Below are 13995 nucleotides of genomic sequence, written 5' to 3'. Positions count from 1 at the left end.
TGGTCGAGCTGATGTTTCCTCACATCAGGCTATCTAAAACGAAGGAACATAGTTTGAGAATAAAATGAATTAAGACGGAGAGTGGAGAAACTGCTTCGCTGCAAACTCGAGACCCAATTGAGCTTGCCAGCTCCTCTTTTCCACTTCCAGTACAAATATGTCCTTCCTTTCGTGTAGTGACCAGAACTACGAGTAATATTCAGCTGTGCCCAAACAGAAGTTATCTCCAGATCAAGCAAAACCTCCTGCTTTTATAATATATGCCTTGAATGCTAATGAAAACGGTCCTTCTTAATTATACCATTAACACATGGACAAAGGCCCGAAGGTACCTCAATTCCTTAGAGGCTCCTCATGACACAGAAGTCACGAGTACTCTCCTGCCTTGATCCTCCTTCCAAATTGGGTTTCCTCACCTTATCAAAGATAAATCCAATTCTGAAGTCATGTTAAGAACTGCCTTTTTGAGCTGTTACTTTTTCTTCTGTCGGGTTATCTGTCTGCCATCCACAAATTCGGAAATTGTACTTCGTATCCCTTTGTGTGAAATGTTTGTAAAAACAGCAAACATTTAAGGTTCCAGCCCATACCCTCTGTAGCATGACTTGCAAAGCTGAACACGTCCTACTCATAGCTCCTTTGTATTTCCTGCTAGACCAGTCATTCTTCTCTCCATGCCTATATACCACCCTTGCAAACCAGACATTCTTTTTCCCCGGTGCAGCACTTTATATAAAGACTTCTTGAAATTTACTTATACCATGTTAACGTGTTTGCTTTGTCGACAACGAGCATTGTCCATTAACTCAAACAGCATCCTCAAACCATGATCTTCAACAAACCAAATTGATTTTTCCCCCTAATTGCCTTTCAAATCATCCAAATTCCCTGTTACAACTTCCCATCAATAGTTTCCCTCAGATTTGTTTTATCTAATTCTGAGTCTGAACTGCTGCAATTTGTGGAAAACAGATAAATGGGACATTTGGATGTCTGATGGTGCTGAAGGGTAAGATGAATGTAGCCTGCCTTCAAGTAATTCAAATACAAATGATTTTGAAGTTCAAATATTGCTTGAATACAAATACAGAAGAACATCATCAAATCTGTGATTATTGTTTGGCACAGGCGAGCCTATTGGAGACAGTGCAGGTAAGATCTTGAATTATTTCTGCATTGTGGAAGCAATAGAATGGTGTCGCTGGAGGGAGGTGTTCAGGGAACATGCCGGTGTCTCATCACAATAATCAAGGCCAGCGTTAAACATGATGTGTGAGAGAAGCTGAACTAGGAAAACGAGAAGGATAGTCAACTCCTCAAGCCTGAGATCATTTAATCCAATCGTGGCTGAACTTATCTCAACCCCAACTCAGCATTCAAGTCCCCTCCCTTCAACCCATTTTCGGGTAAAAAACTGAAGCACCTCCTATTTATATTTACTTAGTACCCCGACATCCACTGCAGTCTAGATCAGTGAGTTCCACAGATCGACGACACTTTGGGAAAATAAATTCTCCCTTATATCTGCTTTGAATGTGTGCCCTTTATTCTAAAACGTGTATTTATCCTTCTACATTGCCCAATCTGATGAATTATCCGTTCTATGTCTACTTTCTCAGTCGTACGTACATCTTGCAGACTTCGATTTGACCTCCGCTCAGTCTTCTAACTGCTGGCACATTCAAGGCCTTACCAGCTTAAACTTTCTTCATAAGACAAATATTCACTAGAGAATAAATTGACTGAACCCCCTCTGAATTGCCTCCCGTATAACTATATATAACTTCTCAAGTAAGGCGATCAAAACTCTCCACAATTTTCCAACGCCAGACTCAATGATGCTTTCTATGGTTGCAGAAACACTTCCTTCGTTTATATTGGATTCCTTGGAGGATACATTTTTTATAACTAATTATTCTCAACTCCCCGGTAATATCAACTTAGAACCAGTATTAGGTCAAGAGCTAAATGTTCACATTCTGGACAAAAGAAATTTACTATCTTTTGGTTTCATTCTTCCGATTTCTGATACATGGGGTAACAGTTACGAGATTGAAAAGCCTGGTCTCAAAGTAAAGGGGTGGCCCAGATGATCACAGAGAAGAGGGGATGGATGAGGTCAAGAAAAGGCATTGATCAGTGTGCGGAGGACTGGCAAAAGCGGACATTAGTGGAAGATTGTGAACGAATAAATTGCAAAAATAATTTTTATCGAACAATAAAGTTTTGGTTTTATTTGGAGAAAGTCAATGATATGAAAACAAAAGAAATATATTTAAAATTTGACTTAGTGCTGATACAGTGTTCTGTGATGTCGGAATGGATCGAGATCTACAAAAGTACATCACAGAACAGGCCGTTTGGCCCACGATGTTTTGCCGAGGATTAATCCTAATATAAAATAAAATAACACAACCTACGCACACATCAATTCACTGCTATCCATGTGCATGTCCAGCAGTCGCTTAAATGTCCCTAATGACTCTGCTTCCACCACCACAGTTGGCAACACATTCCATGTATTCACAACTCTCTGCACAAAGAACCATCGCTGACATCCCCTCGATACCTTTGTCCTAATATCTTAGAACAATCATAGTTCATGCCAGTCAATCGTGACCTGGGGAAAACTCTCTGGCTATTGACTCGATCCATGCCTCTCATTACCTTGTATGCATTGATCAGGTCACCTCTTTTCCTCCTTCTGTCCAGAGAAAAAATCCGAGGTTAGTTAACCTCTCTTCATAAGGCAAGCCCTCCAGTCCAGGTAGATTCCTGGTAAACCTTCTTTGCACCCTCTCCAAAGCCTCTGTATCTTTCCTATAGTAGGGTGACCAGAACTGGTCACGATACTACAAGTGCGGTCACGCCAGGGAATTGCAGACCCGTAGCAAATCCACGTGGCTCTTAAACTCGATCCCCCTGCTATTGAAATGCAAAACACTATGTGATTTCTAAACAACCGTATCAATTGCGTGGCAACTTTGAGGGATCTATGTACTTGCACACGCAGATCCCTCTACAGTCTGCAATAGCCTTCGATAATATCAACGGCACATCTAACCTTTGTGGAATCGGTAAATTTACCAACCCACGCCTCACTCTCCTCATCCAAGTCATTTATAGAAACACAAACCCATTAACAGAGCCCTGCGGGACCCCACTCAAATCTGACCTCCAGGCACAATACATTACATCCACAACCATTCTCTGCATTCTGTCAACCGACCAATTCTGAATTCAGACAGCCACATCTCTCTGGATCCCATACATCCTGAATTGGTGAATGAGCCTACCATGGGGAACCTATGAATTTCCTTGATGAAATCCATATACATCACATGCACCCCTCGACCTTCATTGACCAGTCTTGTCACCTCAAATAACTCAATACGTTGTGAGGCATGACCTGCTCCTCACAATGCCATGTTGACTGTCTTTAATCACGTTCTGCTTTTCCATATGGTCATAAATCCTAGCCCTCAGAATTCTTTCCAGAATATTGCTGACCACAGACGTAAGACTGACTGGTATGTAATTGACAGGGATTTCCCTACTCTCCTTCTTGAATAAACGAACAATAACCCCCTCGCTCCAGTCCTCTGATACGACTCCCGTTGAGACTGAGGAGACAAAGATTATTTTCTTACCAGCGGCTTAGCAACGTCTTTTCTCGCTTCGTGGAGCAGTCTAGGATAAATCTGGTCTGACATCTGGGAACTTATCAATCTGAATGTTTGAGAAGATTTCCAGCACATCAACATCATCAACCTTGATCTGTTCAAGCTTGTATCACAGCGCTTCAAAGTTAACATTTTCAACAAGGTCCCTTTCCGAAGTTTAAACCGAAGTTAATAAAAAACATTTAGGGCTTCCCCCATCTGCTCAGACTCCACACACAAGTTCCCTACGCTATCCCTGAACGGCCCTACCTTCTCCCTGATCATTCTCTTGTTCCTCAAGTATGAGTAAAATGCCTTTGGGTTCTCCCTAATCTTTCTTACCAAGCCTTTTCTCGTGCCCACTCCTGGCTCTCATCTGTCCATTTCTGAGCTCATTTCTAGCAAGCCTACAATCCTCTAAAGGTGTGCTAAATCCTTATTTCCTCCACCTTACATAAGCTGCCTTCTTCCTTTTGATGAGAAGTTCCTCTGTTCTCGTCATCCAAGGTTCCTTAATCTTACCCCTTTTTATCTATCTCAGAGGAACAAGTTCGTGCATCACTCGCACCAACTGTTCCTTAAAAAGTTCCACGTGTCTGCAGTGTCCTTTCTGTGGAACAATTACTCCCAGTCTTTACTTCCCAACTCCTTTCATGATCGAGTCATAATTTCATTTTACCCAATTCAATTTGATCCCTCGGTGACTGCTCCTTTCCCTCGCCAAGGTTATGGTAAACGTGTGACAGCTGTGATCACTGTCACCAAAGTGTTCTCACATCGCGAGATCTGATACCTGTCCTGTATCATTGCCGAGCACGAAATCCAAAATGGCCTCTCCTCTCGTCGGTCTGTCTGCATACTAAGTAAGGAAACGCTCCTGAACACAGCTGACTAAAACGGCTCCATCCAAACTGTCTGTACTAAGGAGGTCCCAGTCGATATTGGGAAAGTTGGGATCACCCATAACAATCACCCTGCCATATCTACATTTTTTTCCAAAATCTGCCAGCCAACGAGATATTCAATCTCTCTTCTGCTATTAGGGTTTTTTTTAGAAAAACTCCAACGAGGTGGTTGATCGCTTGCTGTTCCTAACGTCCACCCAAGCTGACTCAGAAGACAAACCTTCCTCAACAGCCTTCATTTCTACATCTGTGATGCACTCTCTGATCAGCAATTCTCCAACCCTACCTCTTTTTCCACCCTCTCTGTTCTTTTTAAACGTTCTAAACCCTGGAACAGCAAACAACCATTCCTGCCCCTGTGAAACCTACATCTACGTAATGGCCAGGACAAAATAGCCCCAAGTACGGATTCATGTTCTAAGTCTGTCTCTATTATTTCTGACACTCATTGCGTTAAAGCAGACACTCTTTAACTGGTCCCTCCGTTTCATCGCGTGAGAAAACTTCCTGATAGATTCACGACATTGTGTCACTGCCCCATCTGCAAGTATCCCCAGCTGAGATCTCTAGCTGTGATTCGGAACCCCTTGTCAAACAAATCTCCCACACATTTGTGCCCTTCCAGGTCAGTTGCAAACCGTCCTTCATGTACAGGTCCCCATTCCCCAGATGGTGTCCCAATGGACTAGGTATCTGAAGCCCTCCCTCCTGCACCAGCCTCGGAGCCACGCGTTAAGCTGTATTCGTTAACTGTCCCTCAACTCACTATCTTTTGGCACCGGTAACAAACCCGAGATCATTACTCTACTTGGCTTGTTCTTCAGGTTCCAACCGAGCTCGCTGTAGTCACGCTGCAGATCCTCAATCCCTTTCCTAGCTATATTATTGATGCCACTACGTACTACGATTTCTGGCTGCTCACCCTCCACCTTCAGAATCTGATCAGCGACATTCCAGACCATGGCAACGGGGAGGCAAAATACCTTCTAAGAGTCCCATTCCTGACCACAAAATTACCTGTCAATCAGTCTAACTATTGAGTTCCCTACCACTCACGTTTTCCTCTTCTTCCCCCTTCCCTTGTGAGCCACATTGCCAAGCACAGTGACAAAGACCTGACAACTATTGCTTTTGCCTGGCAGGCCATCCCCACCAGCAGTATTCAAAATGGTATACTTATTGCTGAGGGGAATGGTCACAGGGGATCCCTGCTCTATCTGTTGCTTCGCTTTCCTCCCCTTGGCTGTAACCCAGCTTTCCTTATCCTGTGTCCGAGGAGTGACCACCTCCCTGTACATCCTCTCAATTTCTCCCTCAGTCTCCCGGATGTCCCGTAGTTCATACTGCTTGTGCTCCAGTTTCCTAACTCGGTTTTCGAGGAGCTGGAGTTAGGTGCACTTCCCGCAGATGTGATCGGCAGAGACATGTCAAGTGTCTCTCACCTGCCACATTCTACAGGAGGAACATGCAACAGCCCGATGAGCCATACGCCGCTAATCTGAAAGCCAGCACAGGACTGTTCAAAGGGAGAGAAGAAGAAAAATGAGAAAACCTGAACATTTACCGAGTTTACAGACTCTTAGTAAGTTTAGAGGAGGTGGGTGGAACTTAAATGCTTCTCGTTTCACTACGAATGATGCAATGGGAGAAAAAATATAATAGCCTTCGATTTCGGGAAGTTCTAAATGTGCAGCTGAAGCAATGGAGCATATGAGCATCAGGACATCGAGTGCTACGACTGGTGCCTTCCACATTCTCCACTGAGTGTCTCACATCTCCGGGCTGAAGTCAGTCTATCAGCATTCTCTTTATCATTTCAAGAGTTATTCTGTCAATAATAATGACATGTCAAAAAAAGTGATGGCTGCATCTTTTGTGTATCGAGTTGACAACTATTAAACAAGAGCAGCAGAAAGGTAAAACATGCTTCACCCAGTCTGATTGCTTTTAACTCATGAAGGGAGAGAGAGAGAGAGAGAGAGAGAGAGAGAGAGAGAGAGAGAGAGAGAGAGAGAGACTGATGGAGGGAACATAACATTCAGAAAAAACAAAGACAGTAATGGGTACTGTTCAGTTATCAAACCTGCATTACTTTCTTTTGACGGTATATATGGAGCATGGAACAGTGCAGCAGAGTTCAGGCTTTTCGAACCTCGACTTTGTGCCGACATTAAATTCTACTCTAAGATCAATTTGTCTGCATATGATTTATTTAATATTATTTATGCGCCGATCCAAGAATCGATTAATGCCGCCAATGTTTCTGTCTCTACTACCACAGTTGCTGGTGCATTCACGCATCAACCATTCTCTGACATCTTACCTAAACCTTCCTCCAATCACCTTTAAATTATGCTTCCTCGTGATAGCAATTTCTACCTCAGAAAACGTTTCTGGCTTTCCACTCGATCTATATCCCTCATCATCTGAAACACCTCTAACAGGTCCCCTATCATTCTTTTACACATCAATGAGAAAGGCCCGAGCTCCTGAGACATTTCTTCATTCGACATGCCCTTCAGTATGCCCAACATCCTGATAAATCTCCTCTGCACCCTCTCTAAAGCTTCCAGATTATTCCTATAACAAGGCGACCAGAAACGAACACAATGCTCCATGTGTTGTCTAACCAGCGCTTTGTATGGCTGCAACATGATCCCGTGACAGCGGTGCTAAACCATGAATTTCAATGTGTCGGTGAGAAATTATCAATTTTTGTCCCAAGCATGATTCATGATACCTCGAAACAAAGACCACTGAATGACGGAAATGCAAAAACAAATCCGGGAATGACAGAGTAACTCAGTAGGCCTGCAACCATTAGCGGAGAAAAAAAACAGGTTAATTATGTATTTGTATATTATAATGCTGGCGAAATGATCAGTATTAACTGAGGAATCAACATCTATATCAAACATTCTCAGAAGCTGACAACCCTCACCTTCACCTTTCAAATGGACTTTATTGGCTCGAATGATGCTTCAGCTGCCGTGAGCTTGTGAAAGGATGTGCATGAATTATTCGCTTTTTTTCCCAATGGAGAATTCTATTTTTTCAATGTCTACTTCAATATGAGTGTCTATTTGTTTCTCTTTGTCTGTGTGTATTCACATTACAGTCTTTTACATTCTCCGACTGCCTGTCCATATCCCTCATTTCCCATTTCTGCTCTTTGAATCACTTGACGTGAGGAGGCAGTGTGAGAGTGGAGCTATTGAGAGGCTTTCTCCTTCCCTTGGATGGAGTGGCTACAACTGGCTCACATTCTCCGGATAATATGTGTGTCGCTTATGCCTGAGCTAAGGAAATATTGTTTTTGATAATATTAGGGGTTTAGACATGGGAGGCTAGGTCAAAAACTAACGAGACGTGCAATACAGGGAAATTTGTCTGTTTGGATCAAGAATTGGCTGCCACTTGGAAAACAGAAGTGGTGGTACATGGAAATTATTAAGTCTGAAGCACGGTAGCCAGTGCTGTTCTGCACGGACCTGTTATGAGATGACTGCACATTATGATTTTTCTAAATTAGTTTTTTGAGGTACTGGAAAAGTGGGTTCGTAAGTCTGCCGATGGCACAAATGTTGTTGAGTTGTGGGCATGTATATGGCTGTTGTAGGTTGCAATGCGTCATTGACAGAATGCAGTTTTGGGGTGAGAGGTGGCAGACTGAATTCAGCCAGGAAAAAAATATAGTGCGATGCATTGTGAAATTTCGAATTTTAATGCAGAATATAGGGCTAAAGTGTGGAGGAATGGAGTGATCTTGGGATTCACATCCGTAGATCCCTCAAAGTTGCCACTCAAATTGATATAGTTGGAAAGATGGTTTACAGTGTGTTGGGCATTCAACCGCAGGCAACTGATATTGAGTGCTGCGAGGCTATGCTGCAGCTCTGTAAAGTCCTCTGTAGACCGCACTTGGAATATTGTGTTCAGTTCCGATCACCTCATTGCAGTAACGATATGAAAGCTTTAGACAACTTCCACTGCACGATACTAAACATTATGTTTTGTCAATTCCACAAATAATTACAAAAGGCTTGTGTGGCATGACCTGACCCTCACAAAGCCATGTTGACTAACTCTCATCAAACTACACATTAATCAAATATATTTAATACTTTCCATTTCCCCCTTTGTTCTGCGTATGTGGCTGATTTGTTATTTTCCAAAATATTTCTGCAATCGATCTCTGCAATTGGGTGGCATTGTTGATCATTGGAAAACTTTGCTACCTCTCAGTGCCAGGGAAATTGTCTCGATTCCACACATTGTGACTGACTTCGAACAATCTCCCAGTATTTACGTGCGTTTCTTTCAGGGGATCCGCCTTCCGCAGTCCAAATATATTCATATTATTTTGATTTCCCCATCGGAAATGCACGATTGCAGGAACATGGCCTGGTGGTTGGTCTGCGTGGGATGATCTTCAGGATGTCGATGTGGAAATGATTGACCGAATGGCCTGCTTCCAAACTGCGGGGAATCTGTTATTCTAGGTCTGCGTCCAGTGCCCATTGACAGAGACCATTCCAGAAGATGAAGTATCGCACCAGTTCTCCAAGTCTCTGGGAATACCCAAAGAGAGAAATCATTCATTCTGCTATTGTCGGCAGAAAGGAGACCTAGGCCCTGGAAGGAGTTCATTACCTGGGTAAAAACACAAACCTTCAATATTAGGCGTTAAATTCCAAGGAGTGATGAGACACATTCGGGATTTCATCTCTGGAATCTGAAAGTTTAATGCTTGGTCTAATCAAGACCTTCGGGACATCAATAGACAAAGACAGACAAGATAAAGATAAACTACTTTGACAGATGAAAGTAAAAGTCAAAAATGTGCTCGGAGAACGTCTAGAATTCCCTCCTTTCGAGCATTGTTGGTAAACCTATAGCAAATGGACTGTAACTTTTCAAGAAGGCAACTCGCCAACACCTTCTCGAGACGTCAAACACAAACAGGCAATTACTTTGGGGACCAGTCAGCGATGTCCACATGATAGTATAGAATTCTAGCCAGACATTTAGGAAAGATAAAAGAAAGCTCTTCTTTTCACAAATAGTAGTGTAGGGTTCGAGTTCTCGTTCTCAAATTCCGGCTGATCATAATTGAATTGGCAAATTTAATCTGAGAAAGACACGTTTTTATTAAGCAAGGGTGGCACAGGATATGGGCTCAAGGCAGGCATATGATATTACCCACAGATTACACACGGTTTTGCAAGTGGCTGAGCAGGCTCGGTACCAAAATGGACAAATAATGTTCGTGAATTCCTAGCAATAATTCATTTCTTTCCTCATCAGTTCACTTATTCCTCAGGCCAGTACTTCTTTCGGTACATAATATAAACTTTCAAAAGATAGTTTTAATCGTTCATTCCAGTCATTGCCTGTCTCGTTTAATGATCTACCTTTTAATGCCAACCAAACTGGAGCCGACCATCAATGTGTCAGTGATGAAAAGCACCAGTGCAATATTTGAACCCATACAATGAGGATTTGTGTTTCACTCTTGTCACTCTTCCACTCACAATGACAATGTTGATGTGGGCGACACTGCTTTTGCTGCTTGGAACCTTGGCGTCTGTGGAAGTCAAAATCTGTAAGTACCTTATTTAATCTAACCTGCAGAGAATTGCAAAAATTGTCGTGGGCAACCAAGAGAAGCACAGTTTGGACAGTGGCCACTGCGCTATTGCTGCCGCTCGGGTTGATCGTGTGTGCTCATTCACATCAACATTTCACCCCTTCCTGTTTCTGTAATCCTGGAAAGGAATAATGTTGCACATTGCAAGATGCCTATCATGTTTCCAAGTCTGTATGAAAATTGTGCGCTTGCAATATTTCTTAATTCAAATATTGCTCGCCAAGAAGATGATCTATGGCCTCTCACACGTGCGATTGACTTGTGAAAACCCAGTGATAGTGAGCTGTCATAGTGCAGTGGTGGGTTCAAGTTTACTTGTTCGAATGTTGCACAATAACATTCACCGAGCAGATTGATTTACAACATTTCAACAGGATTGTTTTGATACATGCATGGCTGTGCCTGACTTTAATTTCAAAGGCAATGGAGCATGAAATTTAAGACGTTTCATTAAAGATAAACAAATTCCAGTCCACATAACAGGGATTTTGTGAAGTCATGGGCATCTGAGGAAAGATAGACTGGAATTGAAGGCAGTGGCAGAGCTAGTACATTGGCTAGTTGTCAGTTGTGGAGGGATTGCCTTAGGAGGAGAATTCTAGAAGGTTGGGGTGTACTTATTGAAGTTTAGACGAATGAGAGTTGAGCTTATTGAAGAATCATTCACTCTTGAAGGACATTCCAGTGTAACTGATGTGAGGTCGATTGCCCTTGTGGGAGAGTTTAGAACCAGAGGGCCTCATCTCAGAATACAGGATCGCTCATTTAAGACAGAGTTGAGGGGGAATTGCGACAATCATAGGGTAGTGAATACAGGGAATTATTTCTCACAGAGGGCTGTCGAGGTTGAATCATTCAGCATGTTCAACGGTGAGATATACAGATTTTCAAATACGTAGGGAATCGATGAATTATTTCAAAACGGCAGGAAATTTATGTTGAGAATGATGAGATCTGTCTCGATCTAATTGAATGGCAGAACAGAGTCGATGGGCTGAATGGCCTACATTCGCTCTTCCGTCTTTTGGTCTGATCTCTGCAAGTGGTTGCATTTGGAAAGCCTTCACAATATCTGCATTCCTCCAAGGCTGGCCTTCTATGTTCTTCACTGTATAAATAAAACTGCCTTTGTTGGCTACGCCTCAAGATGTCTGTTGCATCAGATCCTTTTTAACAGTAACCACGTCTATCTCCTCCTTTAATATCGATCGGATACCATACCGTTTTGAGCAAAGCTTATCCAGCCCTCCATCATATAAGAGTCGTAGAATTCTGCAGCTCAGAGGGTAACTTTTCGACATTTACGAGCTGCCCTGTTAGCACAATCCCCCAACTCTGTCTTCATATCCCTCTCAATTCATCCATTTCAAATGAATATCCCATTCTCTTTCGAAACCTCCTGTCGAATCTGCCTCCAACCGTGTCCCTTGCAGTGGGTTATATACGCAAACAACTCTTTGAGTAAAAACGTCAGTGAGTTACGGACCTGGGGATCTGTTCACTTTTAACACTGCTGAAGTTTCCAATAACGTATTACTACCAAACGCAAACTGCTTGAGAGCGTTACAGTCCCTCGTCCGAAATAACTTAATATTGGGAACAAAACTGATCAGTTCTCAATTGGCTGAATCAATATTAGGCCAGAAATGCAGCACTACACACAGTTCTCGACTTAACCAAACTTTAGTGCGGATCAATTCGAACAATCTCCACGACTCCGGCCTCAAAAAATTCTGATTCGCAACGGAGGCAGCAGTTTCCATTGTTCTGGCTTTGTGTACCGCAGTGAGATCACAGGGCAATATCCTAATGTGTCCGAATGTTAACATAAATTTTTTTTTTCTCTTTACTTCCCTGTCCTAGATCAAATCTTTTCATGTGTGTTAGAGAACAGTTACTGCAGTGAAGTACCATGTGATGAGAATGTTCAGTCCGGACCAAAGGGATATGCCCACACTTCCAAGTATGCTGTATGCCTTTCCTGCCAGCGAAGAAAGAAAGATAACATGCAACACTGGAAAGCATCTGAATTTCCGGTTGGAGAGTTTTGTCATCTCTTCAATCAAGGCTTCATTTGACGGAGTCTATGCAATATGATTTGGTGCACTGCTTTCTCAGACACGTGAATAAAACTCAGTGAAACTGGTAAATATTAATTGTCCAATCCTCATTTCCCATTCAGATCAGTGTCTTAACATAGTGAGAGGGAGGAAGGCGGCAGTCACAATATATGCGAGATAATGTGCTCGCATTCCCATCGCAGCAGGTTAGCTGCTGTGCTGGCCTTTGGTTACACCGAAGTTGGAGGAGCATGTGCAGTTCTGGTTCTGACACGATCGAAATGATGTGGAGGCTTCAGGGAGTCTGTAAAAGTTGTTTACCAGCGCAGCAGAGGATTACCTGCAACGAGTGCATGACAAACATTGGATCATTTCCTCGAGAGTGTGGGAGGAAGAGGGGCGTCCTCATCAAAGTCCAGGAAATTATGAAAGATTAGCCAGGCGGAGACTTTTCTCTTTCCCGAGCTGAACTGTCAAATACCAGTGGACTGGGATTTAAGGTGAGGGGAATAAATTTTATGGAGATGTTTGAGGAAAGTTTTTTTTGTAGCGGGGGTAGTTGGTGTCTGGAATACAGTGCCGGGGAGATGGTAGTGGATATGATAGCAAAGCTTAAAATGAATTTAAATTCAAAGATGTACGGCTAGAGTACAGACGGATACACACGATGTGCAGGCAGGTCGCATTAGTTTAAAAAGGTTTTCATGGTCGGCCGAAAGACCCCTTCCTGTGCTGTCCAGTGCTATATCCAACAGAGCAGTTTAGCTGCGAAGATAAGCAAGGTATGTTCGGCTTGTTTTCTTTTCAGCAGAGATGGTCCCCGGGAGATGCGCTTGAGATGTGTCATACGATGAGGGCGACAGATGAAGTAAACCGATAGCAGCTGCACCCATCAATCAGAATGTCATTAGCAAGTGGGCATAATCTGAAATTGAAAGGCAAAAGGTTTGGAGGAAACGTGAGGGGAAACGTATTCAACCCGAGGGTGGTGGGATCTGGAATTAACTTTCTGGGAGTGTAGCTAATGTGGGAAACGTGCATCTTTTCAAACGCGCTTCTCTGAGCCTCCTGAAGTGTTCAAATATTGAAGGCAATGCTCTATGGTTTAAAATGTAGGCAGCTATAGATTTCACGTAATATTTTACAGTATGGACTTGATCGGCTGAAGTGCGTCTCCTACATACTCTGACTCTATGTTTCTGTGTTCGATAACACCCACACCACAGCCCGCAGGCAAAGTCCTGGGCCATTCTGCATCCTTCCGTTGTGAGAGAGGTGGGGGACGTGGTATTCCACGCAGAGGGAAGTTAGGCATTGCACAGTTGCATCACGCTGAGAATCACCAATGTCACGCGTTCTGAGATCAATGATTGAAAACGAAATTGTGAGCGACATTGTACAGTGCAGGAGACAAAATTTATCCTGCATGCTGGCCGTTTATCAAGTGACCATCATTCGTATCAATTCTTATGCACATTGTGGAATCACGGAGTGAACATTCGACCATCGTTGGCTTGCATCAGGAGGTGAACAAACCATTGAGTGGGCAGAACACACACAAAGAATGTTCGATATTCGATCAGCAGTTATCCGAAGGATAGTCTGCCAGACATTCTCAGTGAAGTCATCCAAATAAAGGCAATAAGAACAAGTGTAGACCATTCAGCCCCTCACGTTTACTAGCCACCAAAAACAATACCATTATTAACAACAGAAAT

Source organism: Chiloscyllium plagiosum, unplaced genomic scaffold (assembly GCF_037043375.1).
Source record: "Chiloscyllium plagiosum isolate Xiang-an unplaced genomic scaffold, Cpla_swu_hap1 HiC_scaffold_41, whole genome shotgun sequence".
Lineage (NCBI taxonomy): Eukaryota > Metazoa > Chordata > Chondrichthyes > Orectolobiformes > Hemiscylliidae > Chiloscyllium > Chiloscyllium plagiosum.
The sequence above is the reverse complement of the archived record's forward strand: the minus strand, read 5'-3'. Positions refer to the sequence as shown.